General features: G+C 48.9%; 1 protein-coding gene across 2 annotated transcripts in view; it reads right to left on the reverse strand.

Moving 5' to 3' along the window:
* LOC142771736 (uncharacterized) overlaps positions 1-15,952 on the reverse strand; it is a 77,730-nt gene that overhangs the window by 7,737 nt on the left and 54,041 nt on the right. The gene's annotated exons all lie outside the window — the stretch shown is intronic.

Below are 15,952 nucleotides of genomic sequence, written 5' to 3' on the forward strand. Positions count from 1 at the left end.
TGCCATAGAATTTTGTTTTGTAAGGTTCCAAAATCCGACATATACACAGTACTCGCCTTATTTAGAACTGCTAAGGTCGCAATAATTGACATTCGTACCCAACAAAACAATAAATGAACCCTGCAGGTGAAATCGCAATCGCTAAGCTCTTTAATTAGAGCAAAATCTTATCTGCTAGCTCAAATTCGAAATGTGGCTTGCACGCTAAAGATTTGTTTGTCTTGCAGGATAATTTAAGCCAAGGGCTCTGATAAAGGCGAAAGCCTTATGTGGCATATTAGCAGAGGCATGAGCAAGGGAAGCGTGTGGCGGGGTCACATACCTCCCTAATCATTTGAAGGGGGGGGGGGTGCCAAATCTGCAACCACATGATTACTCCGGCCTATTCGCACGTCATTGTTTATGGTGCCAGGTAAGGACCCTGCAAGATTCAGAGATTCAGACGGATTCAGACAATAGAGAGGGCTGACGATAACAGGCTTTGCATTACAAGAAGTGATTACTCCCCACCTTTAGTCTTGTGGTGAGCTGTCGGCCTCTTATTGGAGAACCCAGCGCATACCTGTACTCATTGGTCGAGAAGTCCATGGGCGTGGAGAACACGAACGGCGTCCTAATTCTCCTCTCGGGGTGTTAAACACGTATGTAGTAATGTTGAACGATTAAGAGTACTGTAAGCTAAATGTTTCAGTTCTTGCCTTGCGACATTAGCTATATAGCCGGTCATTGTGGTTGACGTTTCATGCATCTGAACATATTAACACGAGTACAAACTGTTTATCAGTGGAGAAAGATTTTGAAATGCACTAACGAAAAACTCGAATCTCTAGGAATTGCTGCAATAAGCGATTATTTTTGAAAAAATGAAACCACCACTAATCAGACACATGTACCTGGCCCATTGACTCTCTGCGAGACACTTTCAAAGTGCAGTTATCCCTGAATTTCTAATATTAGACGCGCAAGGCGCCAACTGGGACTTCTACTTTATGCACTAAGGTTGAATTACCAAGAATGTTCCAATGCGACCGCATTTCAACACTAATTTATCTCTTATATTTGTGGGGTGTTTGCGTACTCATGCATCTTATCTGTGTCATTCTCCATTCGCTACAATATATCATTACTATAACCGACATGGTGTGCAATTATCTTCAGGTGTCACCTCAAAGCGTGCCAAACTTCCGCACCAACTTGACCGTTTCATCACTTCATCACTGCCACTGACGACCGCTTCATCACTGCCAAAGAAGCGACAGCTCCTGAGTATCTCTCCAAGTGGGCGTGACTGGAACCTCTGGAATCCTTGATCTAACAGAGAGGCTCGGCTCTGTCTCGACACCAGCCAAGTTGGTGTGATCAGCTTAGGACGTTTTGGCGGGAACAGCCTGCGTGGGCCCTTGCACGTGACCGATTGCAAGGACCACGGGTTGAACGCGTCGACGCATTGGTCGGCCGCAGCGCAGACACAAAGAGTTGCTGCTTCTTCCAGCAGTACCAGCTTCACGTTGCACGTGCGGTCTGGAGTCTCGAATCGGGTCGTCCAAACCTCCGGGAACAATGGCGAGGACAGGTCGGCTTCGGTGGAGTGCCTGGCGAGGCTCTTTCTGAAGGAGGCTCTGAAAGTACACGTTTCCCTACGACGAATAAGGAAACGAGAGAACAGTCTTGCAGTGGAGGTGTCTCCGGGGCCGGACGCCATTTCTCGGCTCTCATCGGCTGCCGAGACGCCGACGCCAGCGGTGGCGCCTGGTAAGACTTCTCCGGTGGCGTCTTCGGGAAGCAGCCTGATCAGCACGTCCTTGGCTTTGTTCATGTCGGCGTGAAGGAGCGACGTTCGCGTGTCCAGCGCTCGCATGTGCTCGTTCATCTTAGACTCAAACGCTGTGTGAAGAACGGCGGAGACGTTTAGCGCGTGACTAACGTACACACTTTCGTCGTCAAATCGACAGGAGCTGCAGGCTTGACTGGCTTTCTATATGTAAGACACTGATATGAAAGGCGAAGTAGAGCTGGCACCACGCAGAAGCACTAGTGTCCTATTGATAAAAATAGGAATGTGGTTATAATTCTCGTGACCTTTATTGTAAAGGTGTAACTCGCCTAGTGTGAGTGTTTCGTAGCAAGCTAAAAAATCTGCTATCCATTGTTTCAAGTTAATTCTCAAGCATTTACCAGTCGATGGCAGAAAAATATCGTCATTAACGGTATGTGCTACAGAAATGAAGTTAAATTTAACTATTCACCACTGGCCCACTAAAAATGGAGAAGGCAACAGCGACGCCAACAAATGGCTCAGAAGGGATGGCGGCGAGCCGAGCCGAAGACCCAAGTGCGTATATAGCGAGATAATGAACGGGAAAAGCCATGGTGGCGGCGACAGGGGCCGGAGGCGACATCACTGCATCTGTAAGAACTGCGGAAGCATGGTTTCAGCGCGAGTTTCTTGCGAAGTTTGGACATAGGTGTCGTATCTGCGACGTGCTATGGTTCAACGCAAGCCTTTCTTCGCTCAGAATTGGCATACAAACAACCTGGCAGCATCTATCTAAAGTCTAGCAATTACCTAAAGAAGCAACCTAGAATTCGCATCACGTAGCTAAGGCCTTGAAATAACCTAGAAGCAGCAGGATTACACTTCAGAATTATCCATTTTTTACTGTTTCAAGCCGCACGTGGCTTAGAGAAAGGAGAGAGAAACTTTATTTGCGCATAACGCGGAGCATAGCGAAAGGTATACGGCCCCTATTCCAGGGCGGTGTTGGTCCTTGCCATCTTTTCCGCCCGTTGGACCAGCCAAAGCTGATCACCAAAGGCCGAACTAGACAGAAATGCCTTCCATTGTTCTACGCTGTTGTTCATGTTGTGTTCATTGTGAAGTGTTAAGTCACACGTAATGTGAAACGGAGTTGGTGTGGTCCCGCACCATGGAGATATATCTCTGTATGCTGTGATCACAGCATACGAACTTACACAGGCTAAAACAAACACACACAGGCTACAACGAACTTACACAGGCTACACGCCTTTTGCCTCGAGGCAGAAGGCATGTAGCCTGTGTAAGTTCATGCTTGGCCATTTTCCGAGAAAGGTTTTTTTTTAACTGAGTTCCCAAGCTTTTTATTATGTGTGTATGGTAAAAACAGAAGTTTAGTAACAAGCTTTACATCGCTGCGTAGAGAATATTAAGCTAATTAGGATTTAATTTTTAATATTACTGACACTCTTGAAACATTTATGAAAAAGCTGCTAACTAGGAGCAAACTGTAATAGCACGTGTTCCTACATTTCTTGGACCAATAATTTCTCGTCTTTTTACTACGCATGTTAGCAGGTACTGAAAAGTTGCAGCTGTTACTACCTTTTGCGCACAATTACTAACTTTTCGCCATGCACCTTGTGAACAAAACTATAATGACTGCCAAATTAGTAAAGCTAGTTTGTGAACGCATTTCGAAATGTCACTTTTTAGTGGAACTGGACAATGGTAATTTCAAACAAGGAAAAAAACACAATTTCATTTGATGAAATAAAAGCAGCAGCAATGTGTAAGCATCGTTTCTGCTATTCTGAAAGCTCAGGAACAATAAATACCACACTTTAGGACAGTTGTTATAGGCGTTTAATAAATAGTGTAAATTACCGAAATTCACAGAAGGAGAGCTAAAACTTCGGGTAATTTTAGCAATGCCATGATATTGCAAGCGGCAGGGGCGAAGAATACTCCAATTTTGCGAAGACAGGGTGGGTTAAGTTTGTTCGTTAGACAATCTCCCTTTACAGGGACAACTCCTTCGTGAAAATAAGCATATGCTGGAGATTCAGAACCGAAAATGTGCATTAAAGGGATCTGTGGTTGTTCGATACGTTCTTGCGGCACAAGTGTTGTTTCTACTAAGTTGACTCGATGTAGGAGTTACTATAACGACATGCTCAATAACCCACCACAAACCTACGTTGTAATATTTTTACAGCAGTGTTTGTCAAAAACAAAAATGAAACCAATTGGTTGTTTTCTTTAATGTTCCAAATTTAGAGAGAGGGAGGATGAGCGATTGCACTGATGCAATAAAAAATACAGAAGCCTTGTATTATTCTGTCTGTATGAATCTGTATTCTGTCTGTAATCTGTAATGTCTGCATTATGTCCCTACATCTTTTAGAAACAGGGTATAGTTCTTGCAGCATGTAGCGTACAGTAACGCAGCCATTTGCAGCTCGAAGTACCTTTGCTGCCTTTTTGCTATACACACGCTGCGGTAGCTAAGCAGTTATAGCATGGCAATACTATGCTCTGCGACGTGTTTCGCATTCCTGGTCCTAGTGGCGGACTTTTGTTGATGGTAGGGAATCACAAGAATATTCGCGCACTTAGATTTAGCTGGATGTGAAGCCGTAGACTGTTAGGTTTTTTAACTTATTCCTCGTTTCTTCACTACGGAGCGCCTCAAAGATATCGTGCTTTTGGCACTTAAGATCCTAGGATTTATAATTTCAAGCTTCATAGAATTTATTTATTAGAACAGGGATGCACTCAACTTAATTGATGCGATGTTAGTAAATTTAGTACCTGATATGGGCTCTTGTATGTTAGGCCTTGTAGCGTCATTATTACGGAGAAGAAAAAAAACACATAAGATACTTTTTTTGTTTTAACGTGCTCCATCGACAGCCCTGCATCGCAGTATGTGGCACACCGAATAAAAGTTCGCACTATATAAACAGAAGCGCACAACTTTAGTTATTCATCCCAAAGCCTAGTCACTCACCGGTACCAGCTTTGTTGCCCACAGGTAGGGCGTGACCACATGCAGGCCCTATATACCCGTGGAGCAAACAGTAGTAGCGTAGCCTTATCGTTCATACATCACCGTTCATACATTTGCTTCTTCGTGTTAGGGAGCTTTCGAATAGCGTAACGCAAGCCGTTGCAGTGCCGCTGCGCACGCGTCGTAATGCGAACCGACGTTCGTGCTTGGGGTCTACCTGTTCGAAATCCGAAATAGCGTGCCACCTGCAAATACACCTTGCGGTGAACGAGTGTGCGTCAGCGTTTGCGGGGTCAAACACTGTTCGCAAACTCATGTGGCTCCCATGCGCAAACGCTACACCCGCAATGCCCGCTAACTTGGCATACGTTATTCGAAAACTTCCTATTTTCTAACTGTATGCTGACCGGGACAGCTTATGTCTCTCCCATAGTGCAGTGCGCATAGTTCTCTAAAGCGTTCCCATTTATTCTAAAAACACATTATCAGATGTTGTATCGCAATGCTCATGCTCACGAATATAACTGTTATAAACAGTGCGATTCCTGAGGCGAATTTATTGTGGTTACCAAGCTTTTTTTAAGGTAGTTAGCGCCTTTGCGTATATTTTACTAGTTAGAAATGAGACTGAGGGCAGTAAGTGTCATCAATTGTGCTGGCAACCATGAAGATAGCCACTGTTACCACCCTTCGCGTTACTATAGCTTAACTTACTAACAGGGCAGTAAGTAAACCGAAGCTAAGTTCTACAGCCTTTTTAAGAGGTAAAATATGCAGTCACAATAACCTATATCCTTCACATGAAAGAGAAATGGATTGACAGTGCTGTTGTACATGCCCGCTGTGAAATGAACTAGGAACTTTGCGCTACCTGCAATAGTAAGCATCTTGCCGCCAAAGAATAAATTACCACTGCTCTTCAGGTGACTGCGTTCCTATGATTCATGGGATCTTGACTTAATCACCACTTCCAGTTAACCTGGTTAATTACATTACTTGAAAGAGTAAAGACATAAACTATAGAGGCCTGCCGTGTTTTTTGCGTCAACGCGTAGTCCTCGACAAACTAGTAATGATTCGGTACTAACAATGCAACGGAGGGACGAATTAATACATGTGTAATATCAATTATATGACCAGTATCTAACCCAGCTTAAAACGGATGGAAAGACCGCAAATTTTCAGCTCTAGGAGCGCTACCAAGCGGTCGCTTGCCGTGCTCCTGCCCCGTCTGATAACTTGGCCACACAAAATGGTGAGGCGAGTTTCTGTTGACATTTAGTCTGCTCGGCGCGTACGTGCACAGGCGTGTCTTCGGCAACGCCAGTGTCGTCGCCGCCGTCATCAGGGTCTCCAAGCGACAATGAAACCACCGAGGAATATGGAATCGTGGTGATTCGCGCGCCTTGGCGAATCACTTCTGGTTCGATCCTCTTCGAAATAGCCATCCTGAAATAGACGCCGGACCGAGCAGCGACGAGGCTGCTGGAGACGCACGCTTGGGCCACGCTGGCTGGTAAGACAAATGAACGCGGCGTGCATGCGACTTGTTAACGATGACCATAGCTTCAAATAATCACATTCGCACTCACGACTCCACGACTAATCTCCCAAAGTGGCCAATCAAAAACGCAGAATCCACACGATCGCGTCGCACGATTCAAGCAAAACAAGGGGGGGCGCTGCAAGCGCGCGAAGTGATCGGACGTGCAGCGCATCGGCTCCGTCGTTTTTCGGCTGGAACCGTCGGTTTCTAAGCTGAACCTCAACGAAACTGATGCCATTGGACGCCTAACACCACAAGGAGTCTGTGGACACCGATTCTCCACAGGTGGGCCAATTTTCGAGACTTTCACGCCGACCGCGTCCTGCAACGCCGCGGTTGAGCTGGCCCTTTCAAGGGCTAGGCTCGACGCAGCTGGCGTCTCGGATTCCCGGGTATGGCGGCAACTAAGATCACCGGGTATGACCCGGTAACCATGCAATGGACTGAAATCGACGCCACAAAACGAGATGAAGATGAAGATGTTCCACCCACCGAAGATGAGTGTTTGCAAGCCCTGATGCGTCTACGGCAACGCAGGACACAGGCAAATCCGACAACCAAGGGAGACGCCAGCACAGCGTCGCTGACCCAGGCGGGGATTCCCCGCTCAGTGACTCCCGGCGGTGCTCGCGCTGCTTCGCCAAAAGGAAGTAAGAAGACAGCACAGCAGTGGCGCCCGAAACAGACGCCACGCTTACGCTCGGAAGACCTCATCGTGGTCCTGAAACCTCGAGGAACCCTCGATTTGAAGATGGTTTTCAAGCACGGAGAAGTGGGTTCTGCAGTAGCTCGCTACGTTGGTGACCTGGCAGCCGACGACCTCAGCGTCTGGCCCGTCTGGGAACAGAACGTCATTGTCTGTGGCACTCAGACCCCATCCGTGGTGGACAAGCTTATCAAGGAATTCGACCTCAAGGTTGGGGAACAGACATATCCCTTCCGTGGCCATCTCAAACTCAATGGCGACTGTTGCAAAGGGGTCATCCGTGTCCGCGAGGACGAAACCTCTGCTTCACTCAAGCCGAAACTTCGCTGGAGGGAGGGCGACATCGCTTTCATCCGAAAACTTGGCTCCTCAAATATAGCGGTGGTGACTTTCGTGGGCCGAAGACTTCCCCGTTACATTCAGTACAACTATGAATGTGTCCCAGTACACACCTATAAGAAAACAATCCCGGCGTGCTACAGATGTGGTACGGTTGGCCACCGGGTGGACAACTGCCCTCACCCCGAAGACGGGCGCTGCGGATACTGCGGCAAACAAGTTGGGGCCACTACAGACGGCCTAAGAGAACACGAGTGTCAGCCTTCCTGCATAATCTGCGATGGGGCCCACCTCACAGGGTCCGCGGACTGCACTGGAAAGTTCCGTAAGCTGCAACGTCCGGAGGCAACGAACAAGGCAGGACCCGCCACAACACGGCACAAGCGGTCGCCCCGACCTTCGAAGAAGGGGAAGCAAGGCCAGCAACAGCGGCAACCACCGCAACAGAAAGCCGGAAACAAGCACGTGTCTCAAGAAGTCAAGCCAGGAATAGGGAAACAGGCCCCGACACTCCCGGCCGGGGTTTTCCCTCCACTCAGCAGTGCTCCAAACCAACAGGTGAGTGGCTGGGCAGTGGCCGCCTCACAGTCATCTCCTTCCTCAAACCCTCTCACGCTCGAGATGAGTAATCAGTTGGAGTCCTTAAAGAAGCAAAATGCGCAGCTTGCATCCAAAATTCAGGCACTTGAAAAAGCTAGGGCGGAGAAACCTCTACCGCACATGGATGACGAGTGTGACTCGGCCTCTGTGTGCTCGGGCAATACAGTAACGTCTCACTCGGCCTTGATTGAAAATCTGGAGTCCCGGGTCTCTAATATCGAAGAACAGCTAGTACATTTCCCTGAACAGATGGCCCAGCTCCCGAATATGATTAGTCAAGCTGTGCAGACGGCTATCCAGATGCAGACGCAGCTCATTATAGCCACCGTAACGCAGCAAGTAACGCAATCCATTCAGACATGGCTCAGCAGTAACCCGAGATCTGCACGGCGTGCAGGGCCTATCCGTGAGGTAGGGCGCCCCAGTAAAATCCTCCGTGCAGCGGAGGGCGAAAAACAGCAGGAATCTACCGACTCCATAGAGAATGCGCAAAGTGGCGGTGCAGCTCTCGTCGCTGAACCGCTCACTAGCCCACCTCAACAAATACAATAAATATGGCAGGTACTCCTTCCAGAGCACGGATAAAAGGAGAATCGCTCTCGATAATACAGTGGAATTGCAGAGGTTTCCGAGACCGGCGCAAAAGGTCTCATTTACACCTCTATATTCAAAATTTGGACGTGATGCCCGCAGTGCTGGCCCTTCAAGAGCCAGGTTTGCAGGCTAAACTTTCAGGCTATAACACGTTTCAAAGGGACCCATCCACCTGTGTTCTGGTGCATAAATCTTACACTGCGCAGGAGATTGATCTCGAGCTTAAATCGGAGCATTCCTACACAATGGTGCAGATACTGCCTCTCCGTAGGATAAATCACGCGGTTTATATACTGAACATTTACACTCCGCCTAAAACACTCCACGTCACCTATGCAGAGATCTTCTGCCGTGCACTGAAATGTGCCGACAGAGCACCTCTGATAATTCTTGGGGACTTCAATGCCCCTTGCCGACTCTGGGGGTACACACGCGAGGAGGCCAGGGGAAGGCGGCTTGCGGAGCTTATCTCCACCTTAAGCCTTACCCTTCTCACCGACCCGGCCACCCCCACGCGCCTTGGCAACTCGGTGACCAGGGACACCTGTCCTGACCTCACTTTGGTTAAGAACACACGACACGTTACATGGACTAACCTAGAGGAGACCCTGGGCAGTGACCACTGCCTCCTAAACGTCACACTCTCCACACATCCTTTCAAACGGAAGGACACACAAGCGCGACTAGTTAACTGGGACAAAATGCGCACGGAAACTATACCGCCTATCCTCCGTTCCGGCAATTACGCAGACTGGGCTGCACACATCATGCTTACTCAGAAGAAATACGAAACCGTAGTGCGAACATCGGATGAACACCCAGCCGTTGACAACCACCTTCTGCATTTGTGGGAGGCCCGTCGGAGCCTCACGCGACGCTGGAAACGTCAGAAGCATAATAGACCCCTTCGAAAACGTATTCAGGAGCTAACTACACAGGCAGCTGAATACGCTACGCACTTAGCAGATGCAAACTGGACAGACAAATGTAATGATATCGCTCATCAGATGTCAAGCAAAAGCACATGGGGGCTGTTTCGCAGCCTCATTGACCCCACGCAAACGCGAGGAGAAACACAACGACACCTGCGAAGAGCCCTTCACGGATTTCAGGGTACTTCAACGCAACTCGCGGAAACTCTTCGCGACAGGTATCTCTGCCAGGTGCACGATCCGAGAGGTTCGGAGTATATATATTCGGGAAAAGAAAACGAGACCCTAGATGCCCCTTTTCTTCTACATGATATGAAGGCGGCAATGGCTAAAATGCGTAGAGGAACAGCCCCTGGTAAGGATAAAATCACGGTCAAGACGCTGGCAAATTTGGCCGATCCTGCGCTGGCACACCTCTTGGAATACATCAACGCCATCTGGAGTGGTCGGATATCGGTCCCTTCAGAGTGGAAGACATCACTGGTCACATTCATTCCCAAACCGGGGAAGCCAGTAAACATAGACAACCTTCGCCCCATCTCTCTAACGTCTTGCGTTGGCAAGTTGATGGAGACGATGGTGCGGGACAGACTTTCGGAATATCTTGAACAGAAAGGGGCTTTCGCCCCTACCATGTTCGGATTCCGTCCTCACAAATCGGCACAGGATGTACTCCTGCAACTACACCGAGAGGTCATCCAACCGGTGGCGATGAAACATAACGACAGGGTCATCCTCGCCTTAGATCTGAAGGGGGCCTTTGACAATGTTAAACACAGCGTCATACTCGAACACCTAAGCCTCACTAACTGTGGTCAGAACACATTTAATTACGTCAAGGACTTTTTATCGGACAGAGCCGCCCTGCTCCGCATTGAAGACTCCGAATTCGGGCCGTATCAAATGGGTACCAGAGGGACACCGCAAGGGGCTGTTCTCTCCCCCATTCTATTTAACGTCGCAATGATGCACCTGCCACGTCAGCTGGCGGCCATAGAGGGCATTCATCATGCCCTCTATGCCGATGACATTACGGTATGGGCAACTCAAGGGAACTTAGGTGCCATTGAGACCAGTCTGCAACAGGCTGCCGAAATTGTACACACCTACGCGGCGCGTTGCGGACTCGAATGCGCACCCAACAAATCCGAATTCCTTCACATTAGAGGCATGCCTAAAGACAACACAGATATCTCCATCACTCTTCCTGCGGGCCCAATCAGACGAGCGGAGGAGATCAGGGTCCTGGGCCTATACATTCACCAGCAGCTCCGGATTGACACAACATTGACGAAATTAAGGAAGATAGGAGACCAGGTGGGTCGCATGATCCGCAGGGTCTCCAACAAGAGGGGGGGACTTCGGTGCACAGATGCGTTGCGGCTAGCGCACGCTTTTGTCACCAGCAGGGTCATGTACTCCGTCCCTTACCTCTCCCTCCGCAAACATGAGGAAGAACGAATCGAGGCAATCATTAAAAAGACAATAAAGCGGGCTCTTGATCTTCCGATCTCTACATCCAACAGCCGTCTCAAGGCATTGGGTGTGATTAATTCATACCAAGAGCTGAAGGAAGCCCATCTTTTAAACCAGTACACACGGCTAGCCCAAACCAACTCTGGCCAACGCCTGCTTGCACGTCTGCACATAAGACATGATTTCGAACAACAGGAACGGGTCAAAGTGCCAGAACTGTGGCGCACAGCCCTTCTGGTCCGACCTCTACCCACTAAAATGGACAGAGATGAACACACAGCGCGACGTGACGCACGCGCTCGGGCGCTGGAACGACAATTTGGACAGAAGCCAGGTGTGTACTACGTGGACGTTGCTGGCCCCACCTCCAAGGGGTGGTACACGGCGGCTGCTATTCACGAGGGCACACAGGTGGATGGGCTAACCTTTAGGGCGTATTCTGTAACACAGGCTGAGGAGGTCGCCATTGCCCTTGCGGCCTCTCACAGTAATTCCCGGTATATTATCACGGATTCGCGCCGAGCGTGTCGTAATTATACAGCCGGGTACATATCACCGTTAGCCGAGACAATACTGCGCAACTGCATAAGAGACACGGACCCTCATCCGAAACGCATTATATGGACACCGGGCCATCAGGGATTGCGGGGAAATGAGGCTGCAGATGCGGCTGCCCGAGCGCTCATTTCCGGGCTACCTTCGTCAATGCCGATGGAGACCGATGAGGAGGGTTACCCTCTCCTCCGATATAAGGAAATTCTTTATTATTATCGGGAAAGTCATCGCCGCTACCCTCCCCCCGCACGGGGGTTGAAGAAAGCAGAGGAGCGCATTTTGCTTCGCCTCCAGACGAATACATTGCTATGTCCTGCCATAGTCAAACATTTCGACCCTACGGTCACAGGACAGTGCCAGCACTGTGGGGAGGTGGCAGACACCTACCACATGGTGTGGGCCTGCCAAGCTAACGCAGCCATTACTCCTAACCCAAACCCTAGGCGAGAGGACTGGGAGGCGGCCCTGCTCGGCTGCTCAGACCTTCAGGCCCAGCAGGCCTTGGTCCAGAGAGCCAAGACGGCGGCTTTAACCAATGGGGTCCCGGAATAGAGACTCCACCTAGTCTGTAGGGGCCTCTACAGAGGTCCTACACCTCTCTTTTGTAAATAAATGTTTTTCACCACCACCACCACCATCAAGCAAAACAAAGCAAGTGTAGCCTTTACTAAGCATGCCAGGCGTAGCTGCCAGACAGTGTCCCATTGAGACACCACGATGGCAACACTAACATTGTCGACGTCATCGCTGCTCGCTTATCGTCACTCGGTGTATGAGGCGGGGTCTAGGAGCTTGGTGAACACGTCAAATTACTGTCGATGTCTCATTGCCGGGAACGCACTGAGTCCTGCGCGCTCTTTGCGCACGAAATACAATAGCTTATATACGCAACGGACGGGATTCATGCTTCGCTAAATAAACTCATGCATACCAAGCAGTCGAACGAATGCCGCATCTCGAGTTTGAAGTTTGGTGTCACTGCTCCTCGAAGAAAGGTATATTATATGGTTCCCAGCCCACACCCCGTGTGCGTCGCTCATTCCCAACCTCAACGAGGAGGCTCACCGCGTAGCGCGAGGTCTCACTTACCGCACTCGCAATGGAGCTTCACATGAGGTACTGGGAGATGAGTGGTGGGAGAGGGACAGAATGTTAAGGTTCTGCGACCTCATCCAATTCTACCAAACGTCGAGGCGCAGATTTCCACCACCTAGCTCCACATTAGACAGATCTCAGGAGGTTGATTGGAGGCGACTTCAAACTAGAACATTTCCCAATCCGAAGCACCTAAATCGCATCTACCCCGAACTATATATACCCAGATGACTCGTGTAAACTATGTAGCATGAGACGCGCCTCCCTAGAGCATATGTTATGGGAATGCACACAGATACAGGACGCCAATGCAGTCTCCCCAGAACAGCTTGGGGCGTGGTGGAGAGCCGCGCTGATCAGCTCAGATCGGACAGATCAAATATGGGCCATCCAGCGAGCACGGCCCGGGAGGCGGCTGAGAGACAGGGTCTCTCCACCGCCCCTGGTGCGGCGTAGGCCCACGCCTCAATCTGCTGGTTAAATAAAGTTTGCTCACTCACGTAGAGCACCTGGTACTCTACTATGGGAGAACTTAAAGCCGTCCCGCTCACTACGGAATGAACCCAGATACAATCGCTCGCGCTGCACAGCCGATCACTGGTCACCACGTATAGACATATCGGATCTCGACCTTCATAGTAGTGCCGGTGGCACATTTCTCTTGTGCGTTGTTGAACAATAAAGATTTCAAGAACGCCGGTAAACTAAAAGAGGACTGCGGGTCACTGTGTCCAATCAGTCTTCTGTCTCCCATTGCCCCTTGGCATTAATTTACACGTTCCAGTAGGCAACACCGGTTCATCCCAGCGTGCTTGGTGCCTCCCCATGTCTCTCCCCTGCGCATGTCACTTGTACGCTGTGTGTTGAGAGAGAGCAAAGATTTATTAATACACACAGCGTGCTGGCAGTTTTTGGCTTGGTGGCTTCAGGTGGCGGCACCAATCTCTGGACTAGGACGGCATCCTCGGCCTGCCGATCGGCGCAGAGCTGGGCGTTCAGAAGAGGTTGTGAACGATTTAGAGCATTTGCTACTCTACTATGGAAGTGCGAAAAAATCCCAGCCTATCTAAGGACTGAATAATGATGAGTGGGGCGAAGCGTCCATCAGTCCGTCCGCGCTTCCGTCCGTCTGTTTGTTCTTGATTCCGTCCGTCCGTCTGTACGTCTGGTCATCCGTGCGTCCGTCCCTGCTTTCGTCTCTGCATTCGTCCGTTCGTGCTTGCGTCCATCCGTCCGTGCATCTGTGCATCCGTGCTCCCGTTCATTCATCCGTCTGTGGATCTGTGCGTTCGTCCGTCCTTCCGTCCTTCTAGTTAACACTCCAAGTACCACCATGTCGCATCTTTTCATCCTATATTCATTATTTACAAGTACCGCCCTCCAGCGGGAATTCCAAGGACTAAACGAGAGGTGGCTACCTACTACTACGTACATCGCGGACGCACGACCCATGGCATAAGGAACTTCGCCCCCGTGGGCCTCACATTGCATGAGGCCGTGTCGACAAAAGTTACGCTGTGAACGTAGCTTGTGAAGTTCGCCGACGTGCAAAAGTGACTTCCAAAACTGCTTTGTTAGAGCACGGCCGGACAAGAGGAGCAGCACGCGTGCACACTTTTACTGACTGCGTACCTAAAGATGGCGGATTATTTACAGCTTGTTGCAGGCGAGGGTTTGACAGCAGTGCCATGAACAAGCGGCGGTAAAGATGGCAACTATAGACATGAATCGCAGGCCTCAGACTACACCTGCTCCTGACCAGCCGAACGCGTTTGGATTTGAATCGAGGAGGAAACCCGCGCACGTTATTCGTAAATTAAGATAGTTGTTTTTGATGAAACAACCTACACTAAGGAGTATCGGTGACTTAGGATCTCATAAATTTTCCCTTGAATTTCAGGCTTAAAAAATCTATTAAAAAGGACGCGCTTTGAGCACTACCTGACCATAAAAGGTTGCCAATCGGATATCACCATTCATTGCTCTGTTGCACAGATAAATGACAGGCGGGCTTCTGTAGTGGGGGTGGAGCATGTATTATTTTTAGGTCGCAACGGACTATATATCAAGCTGGAAAGTTAGCTTAAAATTAAAACTTCGCATAAACGAAAACTCTTACTTGGCGAGCGGCCAGACCATCTAAGCTTTCCGATAGAATTGATGACGAGTTTCAAACCAAGATTATAAATACATAAAAAGAGACTAACACGGTAATGTGCTTGTTGCTTTGTTTTATTAGATTACAGTAGAGCATACATGCCTGTGGGAGTAACCTAAAAGTGTCGCCAAGTGATAAGATTACTGCAACCATTACTGCTAATTCAAACTTCTGAAATGGGGCTTCTAAGAATTTTCGTTTCTCTGATGCGAATATTATTCGAAAGAATAAAAATATATGTTTGATTATTTCTGAACCATCCCGGCTGAAAACTACCAACAACACGCACATTTGATTGAAGGAACTCGGTGGTATCATCCTGCGATCTGATTTCCTCGCTGCTGCGTGTCGATATCTACCCGTTTCTCAGGCTTCTTCATACAGCATTACTGACAAGACGCGCATTATGCTACCCTGCACTCTTGTTGGTTTAACACACTGGCCTTCGCCCTCTCTGCGACCATTCCGGCGCGGTATTCCGCCGAAAACATTTCTTGCCCGTTTGCGGCATAGGTAGGTGCACCTAAACCACAACAAACTCGGCAATAAACTTCACAGAATAACAAACATTGTTTTAGTCGCTCAACAAAGCTAAAATGCATCAGATGCCTTTGGCGGGTGAAAAAGTTTAAGGCACACGGACATATGAAGAGCATCACATTTTTCATACTCCTCTCAGCTCTCGGAATTTTTTTTCCTCACAAGCAAAGTCTTGGTGGATTCAGCTTGACCTTGTTTGCCAGGATCTAGCGTGGAAGAGTTCATTTGGCAACTGGTAGGCACATTGGTGAGGCTGCGACAGGCGGGTTTCTTTCGCGTTTCTTCTGCATAACAATGTTTAGAAAAAGCTGGGATATATAGTGCGTCCTTCGCCGCAAAAAGAAAAGCAAACACACTTACGAACAGGTAAAGAATATGGAGATTTATGTCTATCTGGCGGATAATATACCAAGCAAAATTCAAACGCAAGATCTTGTCTTGTCTTGTCGCCTATATAGAAGATCTTGGCTCATATACCCACAAGGGGGATTGGCCACACTGTACCTTCTCCTGAAGAACCTCATCTTCATATATCGCAAGAAACATGTGCCGTATTAAAAAACTTTATGGTTAGAAACTGCATAAAGACAGCAAACAGCCATCAGCAATGTCATCGGCATTCAGGAACGCGCCACACATGCA

This window comes from Rhipicephalus microplus, chromosome 9 (genome assembly GCF_043290135.1).
Source record: "Rhipicephalus microplus isolate Deutch F79 chromosome 9, USDA_Rmic, whole genome shotgun sequence".
NCBI classification, from domain to species: Eukaryota; Metazoa; Arthropoda; class Arachnida; order Ixodida; family Ixodidae; genus Rhipicephalus; species Rhipicephalus microplus.